We start from the raw sequence: 10,979 nt of genomic DNA on the forward strand, positions 1-10,979 counted from the left end.
ATCCTCCAGAGGCTGATGACCCCATAGATGCTCGGGAGCAAGGGATGCAAGACTACCCAGGGGAAGCAGAGCAGGCTCCGACAGCTGAGGCGGAGCAGGAAGCTCAGGGCCGGGTTACTGACAAGGAAAAAGCCAAGCATACCCAGAATGCTCCAAGCGTGGAAATTGGGGAAGAGGCAGCGACCTCTCCTACTGAAGCTGAGCCGGACTACTATGGGTGGTGCACAATTGTGGAAGAGCAACCGGACGAACCGAACGAATGACGACGCCAGTGCTCATGCTTCACCAGGTCGCTCAAGGTCCAGTTATCGTTTGCTGTTTTGATATCTGTTCAATTAGTGTTTTCTGGGGTGTTATAGCTGTTGGGTATTTTGTCTCCCCTGCGCGGGAGGATTTGGTCGGCATCTTTTGTCTAAGGCCCCTGCGAGGGCCTTCGTCTATGGGCAGTCTTGGTATCTCAGTTTACAACCCCTGCGCGGGCTTGCTGTGGGGGACTATGTCTTGGTTTTTATCAGTCTTAGTTTCTGTCTCTGTCTGATGCCCCTGTAAGGGCAAGAGCTCACTGGTTTCACCTGATGTAATTTTGAACTCTGTACATATTTAATAGATTAGCCTTTTTACCGAGAAAAAAAAAAAAGGAGTAGGTTTATTTCCATGGATTAAATTAGTTTTCATGTAACACCCTTGCTGGTAGGTTTGATCTTCCTTAAAGTAATTATCAAGACAATTGTGTCATTCATTCATATATTCCCCATTTGAAAAACTTGTGTTCGAAATTTGAGACGAGTCATGCATGGAATTTTGTAGTATGGTTTCTTGAATATGTTATTGAGGATCACGACTTCAACAAAATAGACATAAGTCATTCACCATCTTATTTTCTTTATTTACACTTAAACGTGTGGTTCAATGGCCTTGGCATGGCCAAGAAGATGCAAAACTTGTTGGCTACAACATATTTCATGTGTTTCAGGCTCCTCTTGGTGCCAACAATGGAATAATTTCATTTTAGTGCCGATATTTAAGGTAATAGTGCACATTATGGTTGTCATAGTTGTTGGACATGAATTGACCTAAATTTTGTGTTGCAACAAAACCCATAAAATAAGAATATTGCATATTATCGAGATGTTGTATTTAGAGAAGTCAAAGTTTCTATCAAATAGGGAGTCCTACAAAGGGAGAAAGAACAAAAAAATATAGAGTTTGAAATGAATAATGATGAATCAGAATCTACAAAAGAACATGAATCAAAAGGTGAAGAACAACATACTTTGATATTGAGGAGATTGGTTTGGGAGAGAAGGAAACCAAAAAGTTATATTCCACTTGATTTCCATTCAATTTTTTCTTAGTTTATTACTAATGATGATCCAAAGCTTTTAGGGAGGTTGTGGATTCAAAGGATGGAAAACTCTAGAAAAAGGTCATGGTTGAATAAATGGCAACATCAGACAAGAACGAGGCATGGGATCTAGTGGAGATTTTGGCTGTAAGAAATCCCATTGGTAGAAAATGGGTGTTTATAAAGAAGTTGAATACAAAAGGCATAGTGGAGAAATACAAAGCTTGGTTAGTAGCAAAGAGTTATTCCCGGGTAGAGGGAATTGACTTTGATGATACATTTTCTCTTGTTTCCAAGTTAACTTCTATTAGAGTTCTTTATATATTGCTACTAGTTTTGATTTTGAAGTAGAACAGATGGACATGAAGATAACATTCCTACATGGGGATTTGGAAGAAGAAATCTACATGAAGTGATTAGAATAATTAACTGTGAAAGGAAAGAAAGAGTTGGTATGCAAGCTAAAAATATCCTGTATTGGTTAAAGAATTACCAGGGATGTGGTATAAAAATTTTGATAGTTATATATTAGGACTTGGCTTCATGAGTAAAGAAGACCATTTCCTATATTTCAAATTAGTTGGGGATTGTGTTATTTATGTGGTCATGTATGTGGATGATATGTTGTTGACTAGAAATGAGATCCAAGAAGTGAAAACTCAATTGTCCTCTAAATTTGACTTGAAGGATCTTGGTGTTGAAAATTTTATCTTGGGTATGGAAATTAAAAGAGATTGGAAAACATGAAATGATGGTTAAGTCAGGGGAAGTATGTAGAGACAATACTACAAAGGTTTAGTATGCAAGCATGTAAATTGGTAAATATGTCTATATCTATACGCGTAAAGTTATTTGTAGATAAATTTTCCAAGACACGGGAATAGGAAGAGGACATGTGATCCAGGTGGATATTGGTGGCCACCCACCTATTCCACTTGGACCTCCACCATTGTTTCTTTCATTTTTTCAATTTCCTTATTTGTAGCACAATTTACTATTTTTGGCAGTTTTTCGGATCCTGAACTTCCAGAACCGTTTTAAGGCCCTAAACAAAGTTTTTTTGGAAACCCAAGAGCAACATGGGGCATAAGCCAATGTTTCTCACTCAAAAGTTGTAGTCCTCAGATAGATATTTCTAACGAGGTATTGTGCGCGTCAAACGGAGATCGTATGCCAAAGTTACGACCTCGGGAAGTTGATGTACCAATTTACCCAAACGGGGCCCATAGTTTGGCACTTCATCTCCTAGGGTTAGGTTTTTGGATGTTTATGGTTTTCCATTGTTTCTCAACAATAAATATGCCTTCGAGCCTCATTGTAACACAGTTCAGAGGCATGTAGCCGCCACATCTCTTCTCAGAGATAAGCTACCATCGCCTGAGCTAGTCTTATTTCCATTCTATTTGTAAGCATATTTCAGTATTTGATTTTAATGAAATGAAGTGTTATTCTTGGGTGTGGAGCTTGATTATCTTCTATATTCAAAGGTTTCAGCCGGATGTATACCCCAGGAAGATTGTACACCCCTCCACGCGAGGGGGTGCAAGGGGATAAATCCCCCCTAGTTGGGGGGTCTGGGGGCCAGCGGTCCCCCGGCGGGGGTTTGGGGGCAGTGCCCCCGAAGCTAAAAATAAATGTAAAATTACCTTGTAAAAGTCTAGTAATTTCTAGTCAATCTAGGCCATTCATTAGGCAGATGATCTGACAGTAGAATTTATGTTTAATTTAGGGTTTTTTTTGCCCTAGAAGGAAACCCCTCACTATATATGAGGGAATTGTATTGTGTCTATGCATATTTGTATTCTGAGTGAGGAAGAGAGAGGAGATTGAGAGTGAAGAGGGTGTTACAGCGGATCTGTTGTAGGTTGTATCTCTTCAGTTTGCTGGATAATATAATAAAAGAAGGACTGGCTGTTTCTCCGTGGATGTAGCCCAAACTGGGTGAACCACATATATCTGTGTCTCTCTTGTTTTATGCGTTTTCTGTGTTTATATTTCTGCAATATTTTATGTGTTCCATTGCTCTGTAATATATAATTTTCTAACAGTTATTTATACTGCATCTTTGTATTTATGGTTATATTTGTAATTTGTTGCGTTCTTGTTTAAATCTGAATCAGTGGTATCAGAGTGGTCTACTCTTTCTCTGTTTTTCTTTGCATGTCCCCAACGAGTTAGGAATATAAGGAGTTATGGCTTGAACTGGACGAACCTTTGCAAGACCAGCCTCGCAAATCCCAACGACCTCCCATGGCAGATGAAAAGAAAGACGAGGGGGCAGGAGATCCTATCAAAATCTTTCTCGAAGAAGCCCTTGAGCAACAAAGGAACGCGATGATGGACAACTTTGCCCAGATACTTCAGCAGCTACCCAAGGGTGATACATCTACTTCCGACAGCTACTCTGGAAGCGCCACACCCTTTAAGGTACAAGTTAACTTTGACATTCCCATATTTGAGGGTTAGATAGATGCAGATGATGTAGATAAATGGTTAAATATGCTAGAGGGATATTTTTTCGTTCATGAGTTTTCTAGCTTGGAAAAGATCACTTTTGCACTTCTCAAAGCAACCCCCCACGTCAAGGACTGGTGGGAAACCTACTGTGAGCAGAAGGATGAAAGTACGAACTCACTGTTTTCGGCCGCACCCACATGGAAATCATTCCAGGATGCCATCAAGGAGCAGTACTACCTTATCTGGAGCTATGAGGATAAATACATAAACTGGACAATGCTACGACAGGGAAGGGACCAAGATGTGCTAGAGTTTACCAATGTTTTCCATACCCTTCACACGAAGTTGAGTATCAAGGATTCTGAGAAGCATTTGGTTCTCAAGTACCTCGGCTACCTGCACAAGTACATCCAGGATGAGATGGAATTCCTGGACATCTCCTCGCTCGGCACGGCATACCGATATGTGATCAAGATTGAGCAAAAGTTTAAACAGAAGAAGCAAGACTTTGGATCTACGAATCTGAAGCAAGGGAAAGGTGCCCCCAAACCGCAAAACAAAGGACAAATCCAAGGTGGGGCGGCCCAGGACAACCTGCCAAATCCGCAAGCAAATAACAATGCCGCGAAGCTGAAGAAGGACATGGGAAAGTGGTGTGAGTTCCATAAGAGCTCCACTCACAACACAAGTGAGTGCCAGGCCAAGCAGTCACTAGTAGCCGAGCTAAAGGCTTCAGAATCAGATGCATGTTTCGACTCTGAGTCAAAACCCGGCAAGGGGAATGACAAAGGGAAGCAGATTATCGATGTGAAGCCCAACGCCATCGTTTCCACCACGAAGATCCAGAAGGAGGAATCGGAAGATCCAAAGGAGGAGGAGTGCCTCTTCCACTCCCAGATGTGGCTAAAGGATTCCCTGCTATAGTTCATTTTCAACAGCGGGAGCCAAAAGAACCTCATTTCGATAGAGGTCGTGAAGCGGCTAGGCTTACCGACCACAACACATCCACAACCGTACACCATCGGGTGGCTTCACCAAGGAACAGGTCTTCGCGCGAGCAAGCAATGTCACCTTCCATAAAACATCAATCCCTTCACGGATGAGGTATTATGTGACGTTGCTCCCCTTGATGTTTGTGATGTATTATAAGGCCAACCATACTTATGGAAGTGACATGTTGTGTATGAGTCAAGGCCTCGTGTTGTTATTGTTACTTTGGGAAATAAGTTGTACAGGATACCGGAGGTAGCACCACCTACCACCATCTCTTTGGTTACTGCAAAAAATGCAGTAAGCTCATTTCCAAAATTGGGAAATTTGTTTTCCTGATGATACGCCCTCATGGAAAGAAGAAGACGGTGGCCATGACCTCTAGACAACACCCCTCCACACGACAACAACAGATGGACAAGTTCGTGAAGGAGTACAAGGACATCTTCACCTCCCCCACAGGGGTGCCTCTGCACTGTTAGGTCAAGCACTCCTTCAAAATGACCCCAGGTGCGCCACTTCCCAATGGAGCAATCTATTGTTGCTCCGTTATGGAGAATGATGAAATCAAGAGGCAGATTTAGGAGCTCTTGCAGAAAGGTCACATTCGTCCGAGTTCATCGTCCTATGAGAGCCCGATCGTGTTGGTACAAAAGAAGGATGGGATTTGGAGACTCTATATTGACTACCGAGCGCTGAACAAGATCACTGTCCGGAATAGGTACCCGATCCCACGAATTAATGACCTTTTGGACCAACTGAAGGGGGAAAAATATTTCAGCAAAATCGACTTGAAGTTTGGCTATCACCAGGTACCAATCGAACCCTCCGATGTGTGGAAGACCGCCTTCAAAGCCAAGGAGGGCCTTTTCGAATGGTTGGTTATGCCTTTTGGGTTGACAAATGCTCCTACAACCTTCATGAGGCTGATGGATGACATCTTGTGGTCATTCACCAACTCATTTGTAGTGGTATACATGGATAACATCCTGATATTCAACCAAAGTTGGGAAGAGCACCTCCAACACATCTGACAGGTTCTCCAAACACTATGACAACACAAGTTGTGTGCCAATTTGGAGAAATGAACTTTTGGCATGACCATGGTTTAGTATTTGGGATACATTATTGATGAACGAGGGGTGCATGTGGTTCCAGCTAAGATCCAAGTCATTTAAGATTGGCTAGCCCCAACCACTCTGACAGAGCTCCGTAACTTTCTGGGTCTTTCCAATTTCTACCACAAGCTCGTGTTGGGATTCTCTCATATCACTTGGCCCTTGAGTCAAGTCACCAAGGGAGGAGCGAAAGAAAAATTCTTTTGGTCTGAATCTCAACAGAAGGCATTCGTAGAGTTGAAACATCACCTCTTCTCTACACCAGTGCTCACTTTTCCAGACTTGCAACAACCATTTGAGATCGAGATAGATGCCTCTGACTATGCTATTGGGGCAGTCCTTACTCAACAGGGGCATCTAGTGGCATATCACAGTGAGACACTTTCAGACACAGTCCAGAAGTATCCCACTTATGACAAAGAGATGTATTCCATTGTGCAGGCCTACCGACAATGGAAGAATTACATTTTGGGGAAGGAAACAGACATCCACACAGACCACCGACCCATGCAGTTCATACAGACGCAAGGGAAGTTGCAGAATGATCACTGTTATCACCCCAAGAAACTCTCCTAGGTTGTATCTCAGAGATGCTCGGGAACATTACAAACTCAACAAAAATGTTGGATAAATGGTGGATGAATGTAACAAATGCTGCATATTCAAGCCAGATAACCACTTCTACTATGCTTAACCCCAGACATGGGTGAACACCCCCAGACTACAAGGCTTTAGACCACCAATTACTCACAGTTCTAAGAAAATGTGATAATGGAGAATACTGATCACACCAGCAGATGCACAGGACCCTGTGATGGCCAACTGCAACCAGTTAAAAGGTCTGTAAATCTGTTTCCTAATACACAGACAGGATGACAACTCTTTGGCATTAAAATAACATAAACCTACATACAAATTCAATGATACATGCTAAATTCTAACACAGAGGTGGGATGACAACCCCTCTAATGCTAAACATCTATAGCACATGAATAAATGCACAACAGGCATAGCCTGGAACAAAGAAGAAGAAGTGGAAAGTGAGCAATTAACAACAAAAGAAGCTTGCATTAGCTGAAAATGAAGACCAGACACTGCATGTATCACAGTAGTTACAGTCTTGAAAAGTTGAAGCCTACAACAAAATAACATTCATCCCCTATCAACATTCTATCTTTTGGATATATATAAAGGTTGGTTTACAAAAACAGTTTGCTAAAATATGCATGGAGGGGTCATAATGGACCACTAACCACATCTACAATCTGAAATGGGACTCTGCTGCAATTCTAAGTGCTTTAATGAACCAAATCGACCTTTTCTGGCATTCTGTGGTCCTTCTCAGGCAGATGTAGTACCGACTGATACAAGGTTCCATAACTAATAACTGCGTTTATCTTCTCGAGCCCTGTACTTTCCTTCCTTGGCCACTCTACTATTTGAATGCAGGTAGTTGAAGCATTAATCCGCAGGGTACAGGTAGTTGTTGGCTTCGTCCTATTCCGGCAGCAGAGAGCAGGCGGGAGTGAAGACAGTATGGCGAAGGCGGGCACGGGAGGAGAACAATTAATGGCCGTCGGATCCACGGATGAACGGCGGAGATCACATCGAGAGGAGCTATCGGGAGGACATGTAGACGGAGCAACGAGGGCCGTCGGATCTGGACCTGGCAGATCCAACGGTCATCGCGCACGAAAGGTGCACGGACGATATCGGGCAGGGAAAGGCAGTTTCGGGTGGCAGGCGGTTTCCCCGCACCGCCTATTGGGGGTAGGTGGTATCCGTAAATCGCTGCGCGATCCAATTAAAACACGACGCGTGGCGGATAAAAACCATCGCCCCAGCGGGTTAACGCACGCGCAGGTCGCGGGATCGGGGGGAGCATCCACCGTTAGATCTGGCGATGGACATGATCAACGGTGGAGATAAGAACGACGATTGTTGAGTTTGTAATGTTCCCAAGCATCTCTAAGATACAACCTAGGAGAGTTTCTTGGGGTGATAACATTAAATGGCGTCGTTGCCGGGGAGAGGAAAATTGAAGCTCAGCTTCCCTGGGAAAACGACACAGCTTCAAGCTTTGATGATAGACAAGGTTTGAACACAGTTTTTTGTTGTAATCATCTATCTAGAAAATCCACTAAAGGAAGACCAACCTTTGGAGACTCCACATTGCAGTTCTGGCGCAGTTGGTGAGGCATGCTTGCAGAAATCCTTAGAAACCATCAGCTGAACCAGTGCCTGATCCTGAGAAGATCATTAAGCAGAAGAAAATATCGCAGTAAGGAGCATCAGGACCAGGTAAGCCTTAGAAATTCCATGTATCTCTGCTAGTGAAAGTCACCTTCAGAGATTCATTTAAGCTCCTTAGTCATTCATTTCCCTCTCGGACCTCAGTTGAAAGAAACATACCATGTTGTCCATCGTATTCCTCTGTTTCTGTCATTCTTTTCATTGATTTACACCGCTCAGTCTACTAGTATCCTTTCATATACCCTAGCCATGGCAAGTCAGCAAGCCCTTACAAAGATAGAAAGAATAGTTGTTGCTAGGTATGGACCTTTAGTCTTGCCTACTCCTTTGAATGCCATGTCTGCAAGAGATTATCAATAATTTATGCCTAAGTTTACTGGTACATAAGGAGTAACAGCTGAAGAGCATTTGGAGGCCTTTTATAGCTATGCTGATAACCTGGATATCAATGAAGAGGATGTTTGGATGAGGGTTTTTGTCTAAAGCCTAGATGGGGAAGCTAGAAAATGGTTTAGAGAACTATCCCCTAGGTCTATTGCAGACATTGAGGCCTTAGATGATGTGTTCCTAAAGCACTGGGGGAATAATAAAGATCTGCTCTTTTATCATTCTGAATTTGGGAATTTGCAGAGAGAAGATGGTGAGCTGCTGTCTGATTTCAACATCAGATTTAATCATATGTACAGCAGAATGCCAGTTGAAGTAAGACCCACCCCTGCTTCTGCCATGCTTACTTATGCTAATGCCTTCGATTCTCAGTTCTGCCTGTTGTTAAGGGAAAGAAGATGCACTTATTTGGCTGATATGCAAACTGCAGCCTTTGAAGTAGAGGCAAACATTATTACTACAGAAAGACTTGAATGTGATGATGAAAGGAGAAGACAAGGAGGTGAGTCCTCATCATCCTCAGAGCCTGAAATCGATGAATTAGCTCGGATGATTGAGTTTTTGGCCTCTGAAGTTTCCAAGCTAAAGGTTGAGCAGTATTCTGAGGAAGCATAATCTCATGGTTCCTTTTCTCTTCCAGCTCTAAATCCATATAAAGGAGCACATGAGAATTTGCAGATTTTGCAAACAAATAAAGTTACAAATGAAGATAAAGGGGTGAAGACCCTTTTACAGAATATAGTCATGGAAGAAGAGCATTCTGATGAAGAGGAGGAGCTCCATGGTGCGGAAGGTGCTCCTTTCTTAACTAGAGCTGCATATGAAAAAGAATTATCCAGAGGCACTGTTTACCAGTTTGTTGTAGCTGCAAAACAACAAGCTAATCAGCAGAAGCAGTCAGCAGCAGGTCCCACCATCCTCAAAGAGTCTGAGCTCTAAACTAGCCCAGTTTCCAGTGACTATGCAGATCTGCAAATTAGTCAACCTGCTTTTGTCCCCTGCCCAGTGATCAATAAGGGAGAAGAAAGCTTCCCATCATCTTTTGTCCCTCTATCTGCTCAAAAAACAATCCTTCAAAGTTGCCACTTGAACACTGAGGCAGAACAAAATTCAATGCCCAAGGTTGAGACTGATCACCTCAATCTTGATATTATGATGCCTGCCCAGGAGGTCTCCACACAGATTGAAAAGGCAGCTTGCCAGATAACAGAGGACGAGGATGTGCAGTCTTGGAACTCCTCCTTGGATGAGGATTGTTTAAACAAAGATTCAAGAGCATATAATGTTTCTGTGTCCCCTACACATGAACATATTAGTATACCATTCATATTAATTGTGCAGGCCATAGGTGACAAAGACAAGTACACAACAGCCATTTTTATTCAGCAGGTGTACAAAGGCTCCCATGAAGAGCGTCCAAGGAGGAAACACAGAAGGGAGATGAAAGTTGATCCATATCTACCTATTAAGCTCAAATGTCCTAACCTCTTTGAGGTAGATGATTAAATAAATCTTGTTTTGCAGCTCTATGATGAAGGGGCTGAGAGAAAAAGAAACAGTTTTGGTGGCCTGTTAGTTGGCCAGTTTTTGAATATTTATGTTGTTTAAGGTCCTTTGGCCTTAATGTTTGTAATCATGTTCTTTTACAGGTTTCTTTTGTAGGCTTATTTGACTCCATGCCCAATGGATACTAAGCATAGTTTTTAAAGCTACTTTTGCATGAAGGCATTGGTCTGCAGGTTCTTGAGACCTCACAGGGAGGATCTCATCCCCAAAAGGAGCCAGTGTTAGCTCTGCTACAGCTTCAGTGTTTAATGGTTAAATGCAGGTTTGGTGGTTGGTTTGTGCCGAGAAAGCAGCGCACATCAGTCTTTTCACCTTCCTCTCACTCGGTTTCCTCACACCTTTGTTGTCTCTGTTTCTCTCATAAACCTCTTCATCCCTCGACTTTCCCTTTTCCCCGCTTAATTCCTTTACCCCGCTGCCTTTGTTTTATCTGTATAAATTCTGCATAGCCCCTTTTATTTAAGCCCCGGGCGCTAAACTTATCAGCCCGCGCCCACGTGACCCACCCCTCCATAACCCTTTGTCGCCTTTTTCCCGTGCATTAAACGTCATTCTTATCTCCATCGTTGATCGCGTCCATCGCCAGATCTAACGGTGGACGCTCCCCCCGATAACGCGATCGGGGGGAGTGTCCACCGTTAGATCTGGCGATGGACGCGATCAACGGTGGAGATAAGAACGACGTTTAATGCGCGGGAAAAAGGCGGCAAAGGGTTATGAAGGAGTGGGTCATGTGGGCGCGGGTTGATAAGTTTAGCGCCCGGGGCTTAAAAAAAGGGGCTATGCAGAATTTATACAGATAAAACAAAGGCAGCGGGGTAAAGGAATTAAGCGGGGAATAGGGAAAGTCGAGGGATGAAGAG

The sequence above is a fragment of the Pinus tabuliformis genome, chromosome Q (assembly GCF_031772625.1).
Source record: "Pinus tabuliformis cultivar Carrire ecotype Pingquan chromosome Q, CPIR1, whole genome shotgun sequence".
Taxonomy (NCBI): domain Eukaryota; kingdom Viridiplantae; phylum Streptophyta; class Pinopsida; order Pinales; family Pinaceae; genus Pinus; species Pinus tabuliformis.